Here is a 21,401-nt window from a genome sequence, read left to right as displayed (position 1 = left end):
GGACATTTTTTCAGGGAAGTGGTTATTCAGAATGTGCTACAAACAAGTATGTGCACTTCATCAATTTATTGTTAGACCATTCTCCGATGGAAATTGTGCATTCTGGAGGGAGAAAATGAGGAGGGAAGTTGTTCAGGGACAGGTGCACCCTCTGGTCCACAAGGGGCTTTGTGTGCATGCAACCACAGGCAGGCAGAAATAGGCAAAGGCACTATCGTTGCCAATCGTGTCTCCAGTGTAAGAGTGGGCGGCACGGTGGCACAGTGGTTAGCACTGCTGCCTCACAGCGCCAGAGACCCGGGTTCAATTCTCGACTTAGGCGACTGACTGTGTGGAGTTTGCACATTCTCCCCGTGTCTGCGTGGGTTTCCTCCGGGTGCTCCAGTTTCCTCCCACAGTCACAAAGATGTGCGGGTCAGGTGAATTGGCCATGCTAAATTGCCCGTAGTGTTAGGTTAAAAGGGGTAAATGTAGGGGTATGGGTGGGTTGCGCTTCGGCGGGTCGGTGTGGACTTGTTGGCCCGAAGGGCATGTTTTCACACTGTAAGTAATCTAATCTAATAACACTCATGTCCTAATGCTAGGACCAAAGAAGACTGCACCTAACAAAAGAGACGGTCACAACCCTGTGTGACATACTCATGTCATGCTTCCAAATATTTTGACGGCCACTCGATGTAAGTAACATTGGTCTTGAATTTCTTCACTTCTGGTTCATTCCAGGTATCATGACAAACCTGAGTGGAATTTAACAGCCTGCACCCCATCACTGCATAATGTTTTTACAAATGCCATATTATGGCATGCCCATTAGTTTATCTCAATTAACACCATTGCTGGAATTTCCAGATATTCAAGGGTAACCAATTGCACACACTTGGCAATAAAAGCTCCATTTGGACAGCCAGAGGTATTTGTCAATAGGAAAGGGTATCCAAATGCAGATTATGTGTGATCATAAACAAAGGAGAATGCAAGTGTGTGCATGATCTCCAGAATTCTATCAAAACAAGTCAGTCACAATTCACATATACACAGCCATTCTTAGGTGCCAGGAATTTCATTGGCCTAGAATCTTTGGATGACTGGCTTCTGAGAAATCAAGGTTGCCATCTCAAGTGATGGTTAATGACCTTGGTGAGAATCTACACACATAGCCTGTGAAATGAGATAACAATAGACAGACATCCACCATGGCCATCACTGACAAGCCTTAGTGATCTACTGAAGATGAGATTAGATGTCTGGGCAGATCAGGAGGCACTCTGCGACATCTCTGCTCAAGTACCACTGATTGTCATGTTCTTGTTAGTACCCAAGCTAATAGCAATACAGGGAAAGTCAGATTTCAGAGGGAAACCTGGCTTCACAGACCATAAGTTTTATTCTCATTATTCTTTTTACCTTGGAGGTCAGTCGCTAAGCATACACACGAAAGGCTGCAAATGTACTTTTAACAAAACAACATGAAAAAGTTTATTTCACACAAGAGACAAAACAGCAACTACTTTACCACTGTCCAAGACCTGTGTGAAATGGTCTTGTTACAAATACCAGAAAGAAAGATACAAATGTTTAACCCCACAACAACATTACACACAATCAAACCTCAGTGCATGGTCACCTTATCTCCACTTTAAAGCACCTTGTCTAGATGGTATATGTGCAGTTTGCAAATCACCTGACATCCAACACCACTCACAGAGCTAATCCAAAATGAAACTAAAAGTCATGTCTTCCACTTAACATATAATAGAAAAATAATCACACTTAAATATCTACATCATTCCTACAATTTAGAACACAAGTTCTCAAAAATTAAAATATGTTATGACCTATCAGCATAGTTTCCAGTGCATTGCACAACCTGATGTTGTAGAGTGAAGCCCTGCAGAGGAGGATGTGATGGTGAGAACTGTATCCTCCAAGGATATGTCTGATGATGAGGAAAGTGAGCCATGGCAGCCAACTGCTTAAGACAAGGAGAAGGAAGCCTAAGATGCCAAGGAGTTGGGAAATTTTCTAATAACGTAAAGATTTCTTAGAAACATGTTATGTAAGCACTGAGAACATCTTAGCTGAACTCACTTTTTCCTGGTATCTCTCACACATCAAGAGGAGGGCCATGTGTGCATGTGCCAATGTAGAGAGGCACCAAATGAGGATGATCAGTGGAACCGACATATGCATAAACTCTTTAAGCAGCATGCAGTCAATCTGAAACCAAACCACACTATCATGAAAATATAAAATGCAGCTGAAGAATTAAGTGAAAAGAACAGTTATGAAATGATAAAATGATTCAACAATCTTTGAGTCTCAAAATGGAACAATCACACTTATGAACATGCATGTGACTTATGTGGCATTTTCTTAACTTTTTCTGGGAACAATGACATGGTATACACACCCCCATGCCAGATGGTGGGAGACTTGTGTCAGAGTCATAGAGTTACACAACATGGAAACAAGTCCTTCAGTCCAACTCATCTGTGCTGACCACATATCCTAAACTGATCTAATCCCCTATGTCAGCATTGGCCCATATCGCTCTAAACCCTTCCTATTCAAATACCTATCCAAATGCATTTTAAATGTTGTAATTGTACCAGCCTCCACCACTTCCTCTGGCAGCTCTTCCATACATGCACCACCCTCCTCATGAAATAGTTGCTCCTAAGGTTCCTTTTAATTATTTCCCCTCTTCCCTTAAACCTGTGCCCTTTAATTTTGGACTCCCCGCCCTGGGAAAAAAAGACCTTGGCTGTTCACCCTATCCATGCCTTTCATGATTTTATAAACCTCCAAAAGGTGACTCCTCAGTCTCCGAAGCTCCAGTGAACAAAGCTCAGTCTATGCAGCCTCTCCCTGGAGCTGAAACCCTCCAATCTTGATAAAATCATTACAAATCTTTTCTGATCTCTTTCAAGTTTCACAACATCTTTCTATAGCAGGGAGACCAGAATTGAACACAGTATTCTAAAAAGTGGCCTCATCAATGCCCTGTACTCAATGCAAAACCAATGATCGATAACCAGTATTCCTTTGCCTGAGATTATTTTGTCAGGTGTCCTTTGGCTTGAAACTTTGTGCACTCTGGCATGGTGTAATAGTACTGCACAATGGCAGGAAACTCACCTGTTGCTGCTGTACTTGGAAACATTTATGTTAACAGCAGAGGGGTAGAGGAAAAGTGTCTCCATCAGAAACATCCTGAGGTATAATTCCCAACTGTGCAGCAGCTGCTCATCCTTCACCGTGAGATCCATTTGGCCCTACCTTCTTTCTTGAGAGGAACCAGTTCATGCATGTAACTTCAGGTTCCTCGCCTCACTCTCATCTTGACTCTAGGTTTCAGAGCTCAGACTAAGGTGATGTAGCCAAATACTTTGGATGACCTCATGGCTGTTGACCTCCTCTGTGCTCTCCATCTAGGCTGCAGTGGTCTGGCTGGGAGGCCTCCTCTTCTTGATGCTAAGTATGGAGACCTTCAGCTGCTCATTCACAGCCTAGAGGAGGGCTTGTAGGGAATCATTACCAAGCCCGACAATCTGGCCCTATGGATCTATTCTTGGTCTACTGCCCCCAGCAACTTTTCTCTCTGTTATATGATGACTGTGGAGAGGCAAAGACGGAGTTAAATGATATAATTTGAGTCCACAAACATACAAATTAGGAGTAGATGTAGTCCATTCAACTCCATAAACCTCCGACATCACATATGATCATGGCTGTTCTGATTGTAACCTCAAATCCATATTTTAACCTACCCCTGAAACATTTCCACCCCTTTCTTAATGAGAATCTGTTCATATTTGTATTAAAAATATTTAGAAATACTGCTTCCAATATCTTCTCAGAAAAAGAGTTCTAAAGATTCACAACCATCTGAAAGAAAATCTTTTGCCTCATCTCTGTTTTAAATAGGTGACCCTAGTTATTAAAATAGTGATCCCTAATTCTTGATTCTCCAATAAGAAAAAACATCCTTTGATATCTAATCTGTCAAGACCGTTCAGGCTTTTATGTTTGTTGATCAAGCTACCTCTTACTCTTCTAAACATTACCAAATACAAGCTCAGTCTGTCCAATCTTTCCTAATACACCCACCTACCCATTCCAGGTATTTCCGAACTATGTCCAATGCATTTACATCCTTTCTTAAATAAGTTGACCATTACTGTGCATTGTACACCAGATATGGACTCACCAGTGCCCTGTATAACTGCAGCATAACCACCCTACTTTTATATTCAGTTCCTTCAAGCTAAATGACAAATTAGTTGCCATACCTGCTTTTATGTAAGGAGAAAGTGAGGTCTGCAGATGCTGGAGATCAGAGCCGAAAATGTGTTGCTGGAAAAGCGCAGCAGGTCAGGCAGCATCCAGGGAACAGGAGAATCGACGCTTCGGGCATAAGCCCTTCTTCAGGAAGAAGGGCTTATGCCCGAAGCGTCGATTCTCCTGTTCCCTGGATGCTGCCTGACCTGCTGCACTTTTCCAGCAACATATGTTTGGCTCTGCTTTCATGTAAGTCATGCATGAGAATACCAAATTCCCTGCATCTCAGAGCTTTGTAATATCTCACCATTTAGATAATGTGCTTCTTTTTAATTCTTCCTCCTAAAGTAGGCAACTTAACATTTTCCCACATTATAATCCATTTACCACATCCTTGTCGTCTCATTTAACATACATATCTTTTTGGAGCCTTCCCACCTATCTTTGTGCAGTCAGCAAATTTGACAACCATACCTTCTGTCTTTTAATCTAAGTCATATGAATTGTGAATGTTGAGTTCCCAGCACTGGGACCTGTGTAACTCCATTCATTATATCTTGCCAAAGACATTTACATGCTTATTCTCTGCTTCCTGTTTGCCAGCCATACTTCTATCTAGAACAGTATGCTACCTACCAGATCATGAGTTTTTATTATTTGCAATGAACTTGCTCTGGCACTTCATTAAATGCCTTCTGGAAACCTAATTACAATCCATCCATCCTTTATCCGGAGTCCCCTGTTATCACCATGTAAATCTCTGATAGATTAGTCATAAGAGATATCCCTTTCACAAGACCATGCCGACTGTGCCCAATTACCTTGTATTTAACCAAATATCCTGCAGTAACTTATTCAATAATAGCTTCTAACATTATCTCTATGACAGATGTTAAGCTAACTGGCCTGTGGTCCTTGCTTTCTGCCTCTCTCCATTTTGAATGAAAGAGTTACATTGGCTACCTGCCAATCTAATGAATCCTGAATCAAGTGAGTTTTGGAAAATTAAAATTAATGCATCAACCAACTCACTAGTCACTCCTTTCAACATCTGAGGATGAAGTCCATCAGGACCTAAGCACTTGTCAGCCATACAATTAAATTACTCAGCACCATTTCTCTGGTCAAAGTCAGAAGTCACATAACACCAGGTTAAAGTCCAACAGGTTTATTTGAAAACACATGCTTTCAGAGTGCTGCTTCTTCGTCAGTTGAAGTGACCTGACACTTCACCTGATAAAGGGGCAGCGCTCTGAAAGCTTGTGATTTCAAATAAACCTGTTGGACTATAACCTGGTGTCGTGTGACTTCTGACTTTGTCCACCCCAGTCCAACACTGGCACCTGCACATCACCACTTCTCTGGTGATTGTGATTTTTCTGAGTTCCTCTCTCTCCTCCATTTTTTAATTTATTGCCGCTTACTTCTTACTTCTATCTTCCATAGTGAAGACTGATATAAAATACCTGTGTAGTTCTTCTGCCTCTTCTTTAAATTACTAATTCTCCAGTCTCACCTCCTATCCTCACTTTTTTCTAAGCAGTTGCTATTCAGAAGGGGAATGGCTGTACTGGAAAGTTCCTTCCTCCCCAGTAAGGGTCCTGAGCACAATAGCACTGGCACAGAAGTCACCTAAATCTAGAAACAAGCTGCTGCGTTTTGAATAGTGTAAGGGATTTCACACTCTTCTGGTCAAACCATTAATATGGTGCTGCAGAAACAAACTGTGAGCAAAACTATTAGTCATGGAATAAAAGGGATCAGAAGCACCATGAATACAAAATTGGCTGAATGACAGAAAACAGAGAACAGTGGCTAAGGAAACAAAACAGAAATTACTGGAAAATCTCAGCAGGACTGGCAGCATCCATGGAGAGAAATAAGAGTTAATGTTTTGGGTCTTCAGAACTCAAATAAGTAGTGAATGGATGTTTTCCAAACTGAAGGAACATTAACTCTGTTTCTTGCTTGGACATGCTGACGGACTTGCTGCATGTCTCCAGAACTTTCCGTATTTAATTCAGTTATATAGATATATTGCATAAGTTTTTATTGTAAATATGTTCACTGGATTTGGGCACCATTGGCTATGCCAGCATTTATTTGTCCATCCCTAAATGCCCTTGAGTTTTGGTGAAAAGTCACCTTGTTGAACTGCTGCAGTCCAGGTAGGTACACCCACAGTGCTATTACAGGAGGCGATGCAATAACAGTAAAGGAATGAAGGTACAGTTCCAAGGTAGGATAGTGTGTGGTTTGGAGTGGAATATACAGTTGGAGGTGTTCCTATATAACTACTGTCCTTGTCCATCTATATGGTAGCGGTCACAGGTTTATAAAGTGCAGATGATGCACAATACTCCAATGTGCATTGGTGATGAAGGGAGTAACTGTAAAAGGTTATGGATGGGTGCCAATTAAACTATTATTGATACAGATAAAAGTAACATTTTCGTTCCTGTGTGCAGCTGCATTCAACTGTAAAGGTTGTAGAAAATGAACTGAGTGAAAAGGAAATGAAAAAGGAAGAAAAAATGGATCAAATCATGAAGCATGGAAGTTAATTGTTTGATCAATAGACAACTCATGCATAATTATCCTGAATATTTGTTTGGTGCTGCAGGTCTTTTGGCTTTTGAATATGCTGACTTTTCTGGAATGGAATGGCTTGCGCATATAACTAGGTTTCTCCTGGATGGTATGGAGTTTTTGGTTGTTTTGGAGCTGCATTTATCCATCTATGACTCTAAGACTCATAGTAAATTTTCCATCAGATTCCTAATTTGTGCCTTGCAGATAGTGGGAAGGCTTTGTGTGCCAGATGGGATTGCTTTACTTTAAGAAGGTTGAGACGGGATTTGTTAGAAGTATTTACAGCATGAGACATCTGACAGAGTAGGTGCATATAAACTGTTCCCATTGGTGGATCGATCAAGAACAAGATAGAACAGGTTTCAGATAATTTACAAAAGAAGCAATGGAGACACAAGCAGAATGTTTTCACCTAGCAAGAATTGCAACGTGCTGCTTGACAGTGGATGGTGGTGGCTGGTTTAAATGAGGCATTCAAGAAGATTTTGGCTTATTATCTGAAAAGGGAAAATGATAGGGTTACAGGGAGAAGGTCATGAATGACACCAGGTGAATTATTCATTCAAGGAGACACTGCAGACATGATGACCCCAATGGAATCGTTCTATACTACAACAATTCTATGGTATCTTAAGCTGCATATGCCATAGGCTCCGGAATTCACTCCTTAAATTGTTCCATCTTGCTATGTCTCTTTCCTCTCTGTAAATTCTCCTTTAAACTTAAAATCAAATTAAATCCTTTAAAATCAAGTTTTTGGTCACTTACCTGAACATTAACTTAGGTGGCTTGGTCTTACATTTTGCCTTCTTACAATTCAATGAAGTGGCTTAAAACATTTAATATGTTAAAGGCTCTTTATTAATATAAGTTGCAAGCGGAGGATTTTCATAGTGTGTTGGCCTTTTCTTAATTGAAAAAGTCTTGTATTAAAAGAAATGAATACACTAATTGTTCAAGCACTGCAAGCTACAGAAAATCTTAACCTCTGAACAGTGTGTCATCTGTAATTAACCACACCTTAATTTCAAAGGCCAGACTTATTTTTTTTAAGTGCTTCATTCATCATCTGCTAGAGATAAGTGGGAAATGCCATAACTGTGATTCCTCCCTATCCAAGAGAATATGATACCGTAGTGGGTTTTACTGAGTAAGATTAAAATGAATATTTATCAGACAAGATATATGTACATGATTTATTATACATGAGAATATATGCCATTAATATGTTACTGCTTAATATTATTTAAAAGCTACTCCTCAGCTTAAATCCAAATCTATTGCTAAACTATCCAATTGCAGGACCGACATTAAAACTTGAATGAGTCAAAGTTTCCTTCATCTCAACTTTAACAAAACTGTGGCCATCATTTTGGCAGCATCCATGCACTTCCAGTTCCAACTCGATCAGTCACTGCAGCTGCCCACTTAGCCTGAATCTAGTGATGAGCTCAGCATTCTCTTAACTGAGCCTTCGACCAAACATTCAAACAATGGTAGCACATTTGTTTTAGATCTATTACTGTCCATATTTCTCTCACTGCTGAAATCTGAAAGCATAATTTCATCAACTCAAATACTCTGCTATTTGCATTTAAACCACACAGGATTCAAGTTGATTTTAGAACATGACAGAACTGTGGCCCAAGTGTGTTTTTGTCTCAGATAGACTCTCTCTTACTCTTTCTAATACTCTGTGTTTTGTTTAGTAAAATCTGTTGAAGTTCATTTACCTGAGCGCAGAACACATCTCACACTCTGATGGCAGCATTTTGTGACCAATTTTCCCTGGAATTATTTTTTTCTGCTGCACAAACCCCCAAGGTCTGTGTGTGGCAGTGGCTTACAAAACTGGAAAGCAATGCTGGGGATGGCACTGACAAAGTGATTGGGAGTGTGTTTAACTTCTGAGCAGCCAGTCCCAACACAACCATATTCAGGAGCTTATCAATAATCTTCCCTTCATCATAAGGTAAGAACTGGGGACATTTGCTGATGATTGCACAACCAGCACCTTCATGATTCCTCAGATGCTGATGAAGTTCATGTCTAAACACAACAAACTTGGACATATCTGGGTTTGGTTTGATGAGTGGTAAGTATAGTTTGTGCTGTAAAAGTGGCAGGCAATGATCATCTCCAACAAGAGTGAACCTAACCATTGCTCCTTGACATTTGATGACATTACCCCATTGCTGAATCCCACATTATCCACATCCTTAGGCTACCAATGACCAGAAATTTAACTGGACCAGTCATATAAATACTGTGGCTGCAACATCAGGTCACTGGATAAAGAATCCCACAATAAATCATCTCTCGATTCACCAAAGTCTGTCCACTATCAACAAGGCACAAGTCAGGAGTGTAATGGTATACTCCTCACTTGCTGGATGAGTCAACAACATTCAAGAAGCTTAACACCATACATGACAAAGGAGCCCGCTTGATTGGCATCACATCCACAAACGTTGAATCCTTCCACACCAATGCTTAGTTGCAGCAGTGTATACTAGCTATACAGTACATTTCAGAACTTAACTAAGACTCTGAAGACAGCCCCTCAAAACTAACATCCACTAGCATCTAACAAGGATAAGGACAGCAAATACATGGGAACTCCGCCATCTGCAAGTATCCCTCCAAACCACTTACAATCATGACTTTGAAATATGTTGCCATTCCTTCACAGTCTCTAGTCAAACTCCCTCCCTAACAGCACTGTGAATGTTCCTACATCAAAGAGTTCAAGCGGTTCAAAAAGGCAGCTCAACACCACCTTTTGAAGGTTAACTAAGTTTTGATAGGAAACTCTGACCTATCTAGCAATGCCCACATCCTGTGAAAGAATAAAACGTCAGAAAAAAGAAACATAAGTAAACAAACTCGCTGGAGAAATTCCTCACCATGAAGGTGTGAAGACATTAACCAGGAAGCAAGTAAATAATTCTCAGGGGAAAACCCCACATCAAACTAAGCAAGAGAAGCTGCAGATTTATTCAGGTCACAGTAAGTGCACAGGAAAGGCCTACAGCGTAGCAGAGAACTGGGGCTAATTGGCCAGTCAAGGGAAGCATAGGAAAGGCCACAGACTGGGGACAAGCTTGAGAAGTAGGCCATAGAGCAAAATAAATAAAAAATCCACAATAAAACCTATTAATGTTCAATTATCCAAGTGCAGACCTGATCTTACTGCACTTGCTAACTTGAATTTCCTCCTTAACACTTCACCTTGCTGCTTTATTTTCTGCTTCAAAGATCTAAAAAGCTTCTTTACAGACACACCTTTGTTCCCCAATATCTGCCTCCAAGATCTTCCTTCACTGCTTGGTGCATTTCCTTCTAATTGTAACATATTGTAATTTTTTTTTTGTAAGAAGTAGTCATTAAATGCAAATGGCTAGTACTTTTACACAGTTAATTAAATTCAAACCGACAGATATGCATTTCATTGAGATGAAAAAGTAAATGGAAAATTGTTTATGCTGCGCTTAGAGTCCTTAGTCACCCTATTCAGAATTGGCTCAATTGGACAGAATGGGACACTACAGGAAAAACATAGTTTTATAAATGTTCTGAAGTAGTAATGGAATGGAAAGTAAACACAGAATCTTAAAGCAGTCTGAGCAATGTGGGCTATGACAAGATGTCTAGCAGAATCAGTTGAGAAGTCTGGCAAAGCTCATCTAAATGTCAAAAGTATCTTGATTGACCAATTCTGCTTTTTGGTCAAACTGTGTGGCAAGTTTATTCCAAGACAGAGAAAGTTGCCAATTAATAGAGGTTACTGAATTTGAAACTTCTCATTGATAACTCACCTCATTAATAATCAACATTCTCTCTCACCATAGAGTCATAGAATCACAAAGATGTATAGCATGGAAACAGACCCTTTGGTCAACCTGTCTGTGCTGACCAGATATCTTAAATAAATCTAGTCCCATTTGCCAGCACTTGGCCCATATCCCTCTAAATCCTTCCTATTCATATACCCATCCAGATGCCTTTTAAATGTTGTAATTGTACCAGCCTCCACCACTTTCTCTGGCAGCTCATTCCATGCAAGCACCACGCTCTCTGTGAAAAGGTTGCCCCTTAGGTCCCTTTTATATCTTTTCTCTCTCACCCTAAAGCTGTACCCTCTAGTTCTGGACTCCCCGACCCCAGAGAAAAGACCTTGTCTATTTATCCTATCCATTTCCCTCATGATTTTGTAAACCTCTATAAGGTCACCCCTCAGCCTCCAACACTCCAGGGAAAATAGCCCCAGCCTATTCAGTATCTCCCTATAGCTCAAATCCTCCAACCCTGGCAACATCCTTATAAATCTTTTCTGAACCCTTTCCTATTTCACAACATCCTTCTGATAGGACGGAGACCAGAATTGCACGCAATATTCCAAAAATGCCTAACCGATGTCCTGTACAGCCGCAACATGACCTCCCAACTCCTGTACTCAATACTCTGACCAATAAAGGAAAGCATACCAAATGCCTTCTTCGCTATCCTATCTATCTGCTACTCTACATTCAAGGAACTATGAACCTGCACTTCAAGTCTCTTTATTCTGTAACACTCCCCAAGACCTTACCATTAAGTATAAGTCCTGCTTGAATGCAAGCTTTCAAATGAGCTTGACATCAGGACACCTTGATATGGAAACTAGCTGACCTGGTGGACTGAACTTGTTGTTTGTTCCATGCAATGATCCATATGACCAAACAACATCTCAGGATATGACCCATAGGCACTGACTGTATGCGCTACTGTATGTCCACAAACATCAGTATCAGCATCTACCAATCCATCATGGCTTCTCTCTGATATAATTGCAGACCTCTCATGAAGAACAGACATGAAATAGAAAATGCATTAGCAACTATCTTAGAAAAGCTGCAGCTCATTGTGTTCATGAACAGGCTTTCCACTCACAGATAGGACCAGGTTGCAATTCAGGACTGCTTGCTTGCTCTGTTAGTGCTCGCTGACTTAGCAGCTCCTTGCTTGCTCGCAGCATTCATGTTTTTTAGCATATGGGCACTTCAGCTGGAACCAAAGGCTCTCGGTACTACTTGCTCTTTTGTGCAGACACACAGACAGGCTGCATGTCATGCATGTCAGCAGGAGTCCATCCAGGGAAGTATTTGTTGGTGAACAACATATCAAGTCAACACCTACAACCTGTGCCAGCTACCTGCATAACAAACATAATGCTTGAGCATTCAACCAAATGTCAGAAACAAGATGGGGGCTAGTCCTCAGTCCAGCCAAGATGGGAGTGATGGGATGGACTTTGCAGTCGGTCAGGGTTACTTGGTATTATCAGTTACATGCAAAGTTCGCAACACATTCCAGGGACTTTGCCCAGCTGTTCATTTACTTGGGGCATACAAGTTCTGGGGAACTATCCCAGTTTAGGGAATGTTCAGCAATCAATCTTGTAGGGCGAGCACCAGCATTCAGGGGAATTGTGTATTATCAATCAGAGAGTTACAAACATTGTGGTCAGTGGTCTAGTCAGTCATATGTAGGAGCTGTTTGATTAAGTCGGTCAGAGGGAAAAACAATGCTGTGAGTCTGTCATTCAGTCAGGAGGGTTCAGAGGTAGGGGATGCTGTTGGGGCAGCGGAGGTGACCACTGCGTGAAAGGTTGGAGACTTGAGGCTAGAGGGGAATGCAGGGACATATGTAAAACTAAGGAAAAGAACGGTGATGGGAATGAAATTTAAGATGATTAGGAGATATATAGAAAAAGTTTCAGAAGGCATGCTAGGTTACAGGGGGCAGTGGGAAGGGGAGGTTAGTGTTAGTGATCACTACCACAGAGGAAGAGCAAAAAGGACCAGCGTGGGTTTCATTAAGATGTAACACCAGAATTCAGGGGCAAGGATGACAGTTGTAGGTGAAGTTTTATATGGTTGGTTTCCATATCGAGGTGAGAGGTGTTGTTGGGGTACATGGAGGCTTCTTTGGGGAGTCACTGGCAACACCACAAGGCAGGGCCTAGTGCTGACGGTGTTCACTGTGTTGTCTGCCACAATTTGGAGAAAGTGAGGACTGCGGATCAGAATCAAAAAGTGTGGCATTCGAAAAGCGCAGCAGGTCAGGGAGCATCCAAGGAACAGGAGAACCTACCTTTCGGGCATGAACCCATCATCAGGAATGTTTGGGGGGGGTTGGTGAGAGATAAATAGGAGGGTGGGGGTGGGGCTGGGGCAAAGGTAACTGGGAAGGTGATAGGTAGATGCAGGTGGGGAGTGATGGTGATAGGTCGGAGGGGACGGTGGAGCGGAGAGGTGGGAAGGAAGATGGACAGGTGGGACAGTTCAAGAGGGCTGTGCCGAGTTGATGGGTTGGAGCTGGGATGAGGAAACTGGTGAAATTATCGTTGATGAATTGGCCACTGTTTAACTGTGAAGTGCTTCAAGAAAATAGCTGGAAAACACCTAGGGTGGGTGGAATTTATCAACCTGATGGGTAAAAGCGGGAATTTACATCTGCTGGATGTTATTACACAGTGAAAACAAACACACAAAGCAGCCATTTGCAAAGCACAACCACATTTAATCATTTCATTGCCCATTTGTCAAGCATGCAGAGTGAGGGTGTTTAGGAGTCAGATGTTGGTCAAACGCAATTTTCAACATACCATTGGTGGATGCAAATTACTTGGCCATCTCAATAATGTGGGAAGTAGCAGCAATGATGTTACAAAGTGATGACTGATTCTTTCAACATTCAATCAATCTCCGTGAGACATCAAACTGACCTCCTCACCTATCATGTTACAGCAGTCTGTAATGAACACAGCAAAAATTTGAGTGTTTGATGTTGGTCTGGTGGGAAGGGTATTTGAGTGCTGCAGACACTCCCTTTGTGATGACATTGAGTCGTGAGCATAGCACCTTCACCAAATGGGTGCACAGGCTGAGCTTGAATATGGATGGATAATGGAGCTATGTCCCTTGTTATCAGGTTATAGCCAGTCTCACCATGTGCTGAAGTGTGCTTAGCCCTTATCTGCAGAGTATAGCACCAATGACTATTTTGAGATCTAAGAGAGCCTTTTGTCCCCCTGTTCCCATTTTAGGTCCTTTCAACAAAGAATCCTGAGACCTGCTGCTGATGCCATATTGGTCACTGAGGCTGTCTACCAAAAAAGGTGAAGATACAGGAGGACCAGGGCCAATATCAAGCCCAGGGGCAGCAGCAGGCAAGAGCGGGGAACATGGAGCACACAGCTCAGGGAGAAGTCACTGCTGCAGGACCCCTCAGAATGCAGAGGCCCAGAGTCTATTGGCTCCAGCTCCTGTGGCGCAGTTCCAACACTGGATCCGTCTGACCTGGGACAGTGTGATGTAATCATGCTGGATGCTGCTGCAGAACCTGAGGGCTGCAAGAGTGGGACACCATCCTGTCTTGGTGGCTGTGAAGGAGACTGCAACTCAGCCCTCCTATGCTGCTGGCTCCTTCCAGAGAGTGACATGTGTTCTGTGAGGGATCTCTCAGTCATGCACTCACATATACATCAGGACTGTTGCCATCTGTGGAAGATCACACTGGTTCAGTGCTACAGCCTGGACTAGGAACTTAGCTGGACTTTCCAGGTGCAGGGGATTGTACATCCATGGCACTGACAGGGCATATCACAATTCATCAAAATTTCTGAGGAAGGGTCACTCGACATGAAATGTTGACTCTGGTTTCTCTCCACAGATGCTGCCAGACCTGCTGAGCTTTTCCAGCAATCTCTATTTTTTTTTCTGCTTAAGATGCAATTCTGCTGCTTGGACCCATCTTTGGAGAGCCCTCCATTATAGTTCAGATAGGAGTGTACTCATTGTCCTGGTATGTTGAGCTCTGCATATTTGGAGCATTCATTGAGTCTGGATGCTGAGAAACTGGGGAGAGCGGGAACAGTTGTTGTTATGGTCTGCAACAGAGCTCAGCTGAAGTAGACAATACAGACCAGACAAATCCTCATTGAAACCTGCTTCCAATAGACAAGGGCTGAGTGCAGCAGAATATTGTTGACACAAAATAGCTTTTCACCACACTGTGGAAATCTGGTTTGCATTGTCAAGGTGAACTTTAGCTTCTATTGGTTTTGTCTGTGTTTCTTTTTACTTTCTGTAAATAAAAACTCATGTTTGTATTTGTCCAATTGTTTGCCTGTATATAATGTTCCAATACTGGATAATGACAAGTTGTGGGTGTACAGGGTAATGCTGACTTAGAGGGTGTTCAGACAGGATGTAGCTACAGACAGATAAAATGTGATATAGAGGTTGAACAGTGAAAGAATGGGATTGAACATGTGGGGGAGTGTCAGCCATGGTTGTCACATGCCGTGAACACTGTGGTTTTATGGCTGCTGTGCCAATACATTATGAAGAATCACAATGGTGAACAGCCAGATCTTATCCTGGTGCACAGATGCCTTTCAAAGTTGGGCACAGACATAAGGAATGCTGTTCCCTTTGGTGGATAGCTGATGAGTGGGAAGTTGTTCTGGGAATGGCCCATGGTGAGATGAGCTAAAATTGGATTTAGAAATACCATAGTTGTTGGATAATTAATTAAAGTAGCAAGTTTGGTAAGATACAGTGAGAGAACATGCCAGGCCTCACAGCAATAAATCCTTCAAAAAAACCCATGCCACTCTGACTTAGCAAGGGAAAATAAGATTAAGCTTTAACTAGCTGTTCGGTAAACAGTATCTTTCACAATATTCTAGTGATATTATCACTAGGTTATGAAGTCAGTCATATTTATAAGAGGCTGCGGTCCTCAATCTGTTTTTGCTCCATTTATAAATGCATTTGACTACTTTACTTCCATGTATCTACAAATACATGGGATTTGCTAATAAGGTAAGCAAGCAATCTGCTTCCAGTATCTGTTAATATTCCTGCTAAATCATCCATTTGGAGCTTGAGGGGCTCGATAATGTAACCTCAAATTTTCTCACTCTGGCTTTGTGATTCGCCTCCAGTTGACATTTTTCCTGGTGAAACATTGAGAATTCATAAATTTTTCTTCTTCACCACATGAACGGTAACCTAGGAAAGCACATTGCCTCTAAAGCTACTGTCCTATGTCTACTGTCCTCCTTGCTGTTTCCCCAAAAGTAGCATTTGAATGCCAACTTTTAACCCTTTTATATGGGAATTAAGTCAAATTTCAATTCTTTATCATTTACTTGATTTCAATGAGATGTTTGCTGACTTTATTATAAGGGTTGTTCAGTGTGGACCTCAGATTACTTTGAATGATGGCTGAATTCCAACCTATGAATATTGCTGGCTTCAGAGTCTCAGTTAGCTGACCTTGCCTGATAACGGAAAGTTAGCTCACTCAACTATTTTTGTGGTGTTCCCATAACTCGGTGCATGACATGCTGCATATATCACAGAGCTGAGAAATAATATTAAAAGGGTGCTGGCTGCCCTTAAAGCTGTGCCATTTTTGTGTCATAACAATGTACTTAAGCTATTTTGTTTTTGATGCTGAACACAAAAAGGTACAGCTACAAAGAGTATCCTTATTACAAGCTGAGGGATACCACACAGGAGGAAAAAAAAGCACTGAGTGCAGTGCTTCTTAATCTTAATCAGCCAGTGTTTTTCACACTCAGTGTACTTTCCAACATATTACTAGAGGCTGGGGACATGAGATATAGAATAACCCTCCAGCCCAACAACTAATAATGCATAAAATTAGCACCTACTGCACCAAAACACTTTGGGCAATTTTTAGTGCACTTTTGGATGCTTAGGTCTTCATTTTACCAGACCTGGGTGGCAAAAATTGTGCTAATAACACAGCTCTTCTGTATCCCACTGCTGGAGCAGTTTCCCATTGATAAGCAAAGGTTGAACTGTGAGACACATTGTTTGCCCACTCCATGGAGGTGGCAGCTGACTTATAATTAAAGGTCCAATTACATTTATATAATCACAATTTGCATTACTGAAGGCTTTTTGGGGACTCCAGCATTTGCTGATAGTATGTCCCCCACTCCTCACTGTACCCCCCAGCCCCCACCTTGTGAGAAGGCCACTTGTTTCTTGCAACAGGCCTCCCTGCAGGAGGTCAGAAATATTGACTCCATGGCCCAAAAAAAGGGAACCTTGCACATAAAAGGCAACACTAGCAGACCCAAGAGTTTCTCCTTCATCCTGCAGGGCTACTGCCTGTGCAAGGGAACCTTCATGCTAAGGTACCTCTGAGATCTCCTGCCTGTTTCATTAATGCCCATCTCTACTGGTGGCCCTGCTGAGGCTTCACAACTGTTATCTCAATGATTGGGCCGGTAGCTTTTGGAGCTGCTCATTGTCTTTAATTGGATGATCAGTCACAGAGGACCAATTAGAAAATGTGTTAAAAGCACTGAGTTGATTCCACAAGTGTGGGCTTGGGATTTGATTTATGGTTCCATTCTGGGATCCTGAAGCTTGCAGTAAAATTTGGTCAGAGACTCTGGCAGTTTTAGGCTGAGATGGACTACTGTTGGGGCTGAAACTCCATTGAGTGTATAATAAGGATTGAGGAAAGGGAGCCGGGGATTGCCAAGCTGCAATTTAATGATTAGCATGCAGGATAATGCAGCAACATGGGAGCAAGGCACAATCAGATTGAACAGTTAAAATAGAATCAAGCAAGTCGTGCAGTGAAATGTCAGCCTGGATTATTTTCTCAAGTTTCTGGAGTAGGGCTTGAATCCAGGACCTTCTGAGTCAGCATGAAAATGCTGCCACTGAGCCAAGGCTGACTAAGGCTCCATGTAAGAAAATTAATTATAATAGCTATGTGCCAAGAGAGAAGCATTTCCAATGTAATTATGCTAATTATGTATCAAAAATAATCAGTTTCCATTTTACATCTATTGTACTCATATTGTGGCTTCAATTTCAAGTAAATGCTTTTGAAAGGTTCATAAATATGTTAGAGCAGTTAAAACAAAACTAAAATGCACACCAACCTGTTTGACCTAATCAGAATTTTGATTGCTTCATTCTATTGGAACACTTACTTCTCAGCCATTCATTTCCTCTACACCACTCATCAGCCCTTTCCCAAATTCTTTAGTGCTGATTTAACAGCCAAACCTAAGTGAATGACCCACTCCTATTAATACACAGTCTATAGTGTTTATTATCTCTGTTTACAAGTGTTAAAATAGACATCCTGTAATTCTGACACTATGCAACATAAGCTTTATTAGGACTTCTAGTGTCCACTTTACTTGCCAATTGACTGAAGTGATGACATTTGAAGAAACAAAACACTGCAAATCCAAATTAAATAAGAAATATTCCAACTATACCTAAAACCTTTATATTTTCAATTCTCTGTTTTGTTTATTTCTCCATTCTGATGCTACCAAAACCCCAAAGCGCATCCTAAAAGATGCATGGGATGGTGCTATGAACAGTTAAATGTTTTCAAAAATTACTTGTTGTGGTTCTTTCATTGAAGCACATTTAAAAGCTGAGGGTGAGGGGGAAAACAGCCAATTTTCCTGCAAATTCCAACATTATAGTCAACATTTGATAAGGAAGTTAACTAATCTCATCAATTTGTAATTTCATATTTGTGCTGGGTGCAAGAAATCTATCACAAGTGCCAAAACAACTGTGCATAAAAGCAGGCACAAATCAGTTTTAACAGAATGGTGTTTAACTTATTCAGTTACTGTTGTTACATAGGAATGCTAGCTCACTACTTTGTAAGAGATGTTGCCATTATCTTCTTTAAATGAAGTAAACTACATGGCTAGATTGGTACAGAGTGGTAGAGCAAAGTCACTTCCTGGGATTAGTAGAACAGGTTGACATGTTTCCTCCAGGCTGTGAGGCCACTGGGAAACTACATATGTTGATCGATATGCAGATTCATGACTCTCACTTCCATAAGCTTCTGCATGCAGCTTTGATGAAATTACAGGGTCTGTTGTCAGTCAGCAGTGAGGCTCCAGTTCAATCTGACATTTAACCAGGAATTAGAATAGGTTGGAATACAATAACTTGACCTGGATAACTCAAGTTGAAATGCATCAGAATCCTCTGAATTCTCTGACTTTAAAGAGCTTTTGAAAGAGTTCCAGATGTGTGAGATTGTCCAATAGAATTTTCAATTCCACAGGAAATTCCCATAGGGATGCATCCGGGATTCTGCAAAAACGCTACTCAAATCAACCCTCCTCCATAGACTAACTGGCCAAGTGAATTTCTAGGCTGTGTTCTTTCTGATCATTATACTTCTTAATAAAGCAAAGTACAGACATGGAAGTTATACTTTGGATCTATCAATATACTTAGAGTCATAGAGGTCTATAGCATAGAAAATGGCTCTTCAATCTTTTGAGTCTATGCCAGTCAAAGACATTATCTAAATTTTCTAATCCCATTTTCCAGCACTTGGCCCATAGCCTTGTATGCTTTGGCATCACGAGCAGACATCTAAATACTTCTTAAATATTATGAGCTTTCTGTCTTACAAGCAGTAAGCTCCAGCTTTCCACCACCAATAGGGAGATAAAGGTTCTCCTCCTATTTCCTCTAAACCTTCTGCACCTTACCTTAAATCTATGCCCTGGTCATTGATCCTTCCATCTGGGGGAAATGTTTCTTTCTGTCTACCCTATCTATGCCCTTCATAACTTTATACATTTCAATCCATGCCCCCTCAGTTTTCTCTGCTTCAAGGAAAACAACCTTGTACGGTCCAAAATCTTTGTATCTAAAATCCTACAGTCCAGGCAATAACCTCTGCACTTTTTCCAATCCAGTCACATCCTTCACATAATGTGAATTCCAGAACTGCACTCAATATTCCAGATGTGGCCTATTCAGTGTTTGTACAGTTCAAGCATAACTTGTTTGCTCTTAAACTCTATGCCACAGTTAATAGAGACAAGTATCCCTGACCAAATGCCTCTCAACCACTTTTTCCACTTATCCCACTACCTTAAGGGATTACGGGACATGCATGCCCAAGTTTCTTCTAATCCTTGGTGCTTCCCAGGATTCTACAATTCATCATGTATTCCCTTGCCTTCTTTGACCTGCTCAGGTGCATCACCCCACATTTATCGAGATTGAATTCCAGCGTAATTGAGTAATGAAATATTACCACGTTTCCTATTTACTGCATAGAATAGGGTTAGGTCTTCCATACTCTGGCATACATCACTTCAGCAGAAGATGTTTACACATGACTATTGATGTCACAGCATAAGATCAGAGAGCTCTGTCCATATACAACCTAATGAACCACTACACAGAAGACTTTGCAGCAGTTTCAAGAGACAGAGCTTTTGACTGTTGAAAGTCATTTGGAAATGTCCTTGAGTGGTCACAGTTGTCCAAAACCTGCCGTCATACAAAAGAGGTACCTGACACAGAGAGCAGCCTCTCTTTAAATTGAGCTAAATAGAACAAGATTGCTACATAATTCCAACCCAGAGAGCTCATACTTTTCTAATCAGCTTCTTCAGTGAATTTATTACGCACTCCTAGAACATGTGGAACTTGAACTGGGACCTCCTAGTTCAGAGCTAGGGATGCTACCACTGCACTGCAAGAGCCTCTCAGGAGGCAAGCAAGAAAGATATTTTCTAATCAGCCTGTTCAGAGATGTTATTACATACCTGTAGAGCAGGTAGGACTTAAACCTGGGATGATTAGTCCATCAGCAGGGCCATGAGTACTGCGTCACAAGAGCCCCAAGAAGCAAGAAAAGATTTTTCAGTAACATTCATGTGCTGTTTCTGTCACTGGAGCAAGATATTCTCTAATCAACCTGTAAGTAGGACTTGTACCTGGGTCTCATAACTCCAGGATAGGAATACTACCATTGTGCCATTAGAACATCAGGAAGCAAGCAACAATTGACCAACAGATTCAAAACAGCTAAGGTACATCCCTTTAAGCCATCCCCTCAAGAAGTTTTGATTACTAATCTATATTATGGAAGATCAACGGTATTTGTAACTTAATTGGATATATCTCTCCCTCCCTCTCTCTCCCTCTCTCTATATATACACCTTTGAGGGAAATCACTGAACGCTGAAGGCACATAATTAGTAGTGTATTCCTGAGGAAGGTGCCTGGGGCATGCTTGAAATATTGCACTGAAATCAAGTCCTTTGCTGAAATTTGCAATTTCATGCAGGGTTGAACTCCCAGATGTATGAAATGCACAAGCCAAAGATTTTGGAATCTGGTCTGTCCAAATAGACATCTTAAAAGGATATAAGCCCCTCAGATTTTGTTGCATTTTAGAGACATTTTCAGTTCGACTCTGTTGCATACATTAATTATTTTCTGACTAATCTACCATTTCTCATAAATTAATGAGTCGGCTATTTATTTTATTGTTAAATTTCATTAAGCTAATTTTAAGGTTAATATAAAGTTAGTTTGCAAATTTACCACATTCACAATAAATGATGGTCCAATGGCAAGGTGGGGGCCAGTCAGTTTGTGGCAGGATGTCATATGGAATGCACCAAGGCAGAGTTG

At 41.2% G+C, this 21,401-nt stretch overlaps 1 long non-coding RNA gene across 1 annotated transcript in view; it reads right to left on the bottom strand.

Annotated features, from left to right (window-relative positions):
- Positions 1–1,490: 1,490 nt before the first annotated feature.
- LOC122555870 overlaps positions 1,491–21,401 on the bottom strand; it is a 36,478-nt gene continuing 16,567 nt past the window's right edge. Inside the window, exons 3-4 of the long non-coding RNA XR_006313380.1 lie at positions 2,089–2,217; positions 1,491–1,969 (exon numbers count right to left, since the gene is read on the bottom strand). This is a non-coding gene — a long non-coding RNA (uncharacterized LOC122555870). The remainder of the gene's footprint in view (positions 1,970–2,088; positions 2,218–21,401) is intronic.

This window comes from Chiloscyllium plagiosum, chromosome 13, assembly GCF_004010195.1.
Source record: "Chiloscyllium plagiosum isolate BGI_BamShark_2017 chromosome 13, ASM401019v2, whole genome shotgun sequence".
NCBI lineage: Eukaryota > Metazoa > Chordata > Chondrichthyes > Orectolobiformes > Hemiscylliidae > Chiloscyllium > Chiloscyllium plagiosum.
This window is presented reverse-complemented; position numbering and strand designations above follow the sequence as displayed.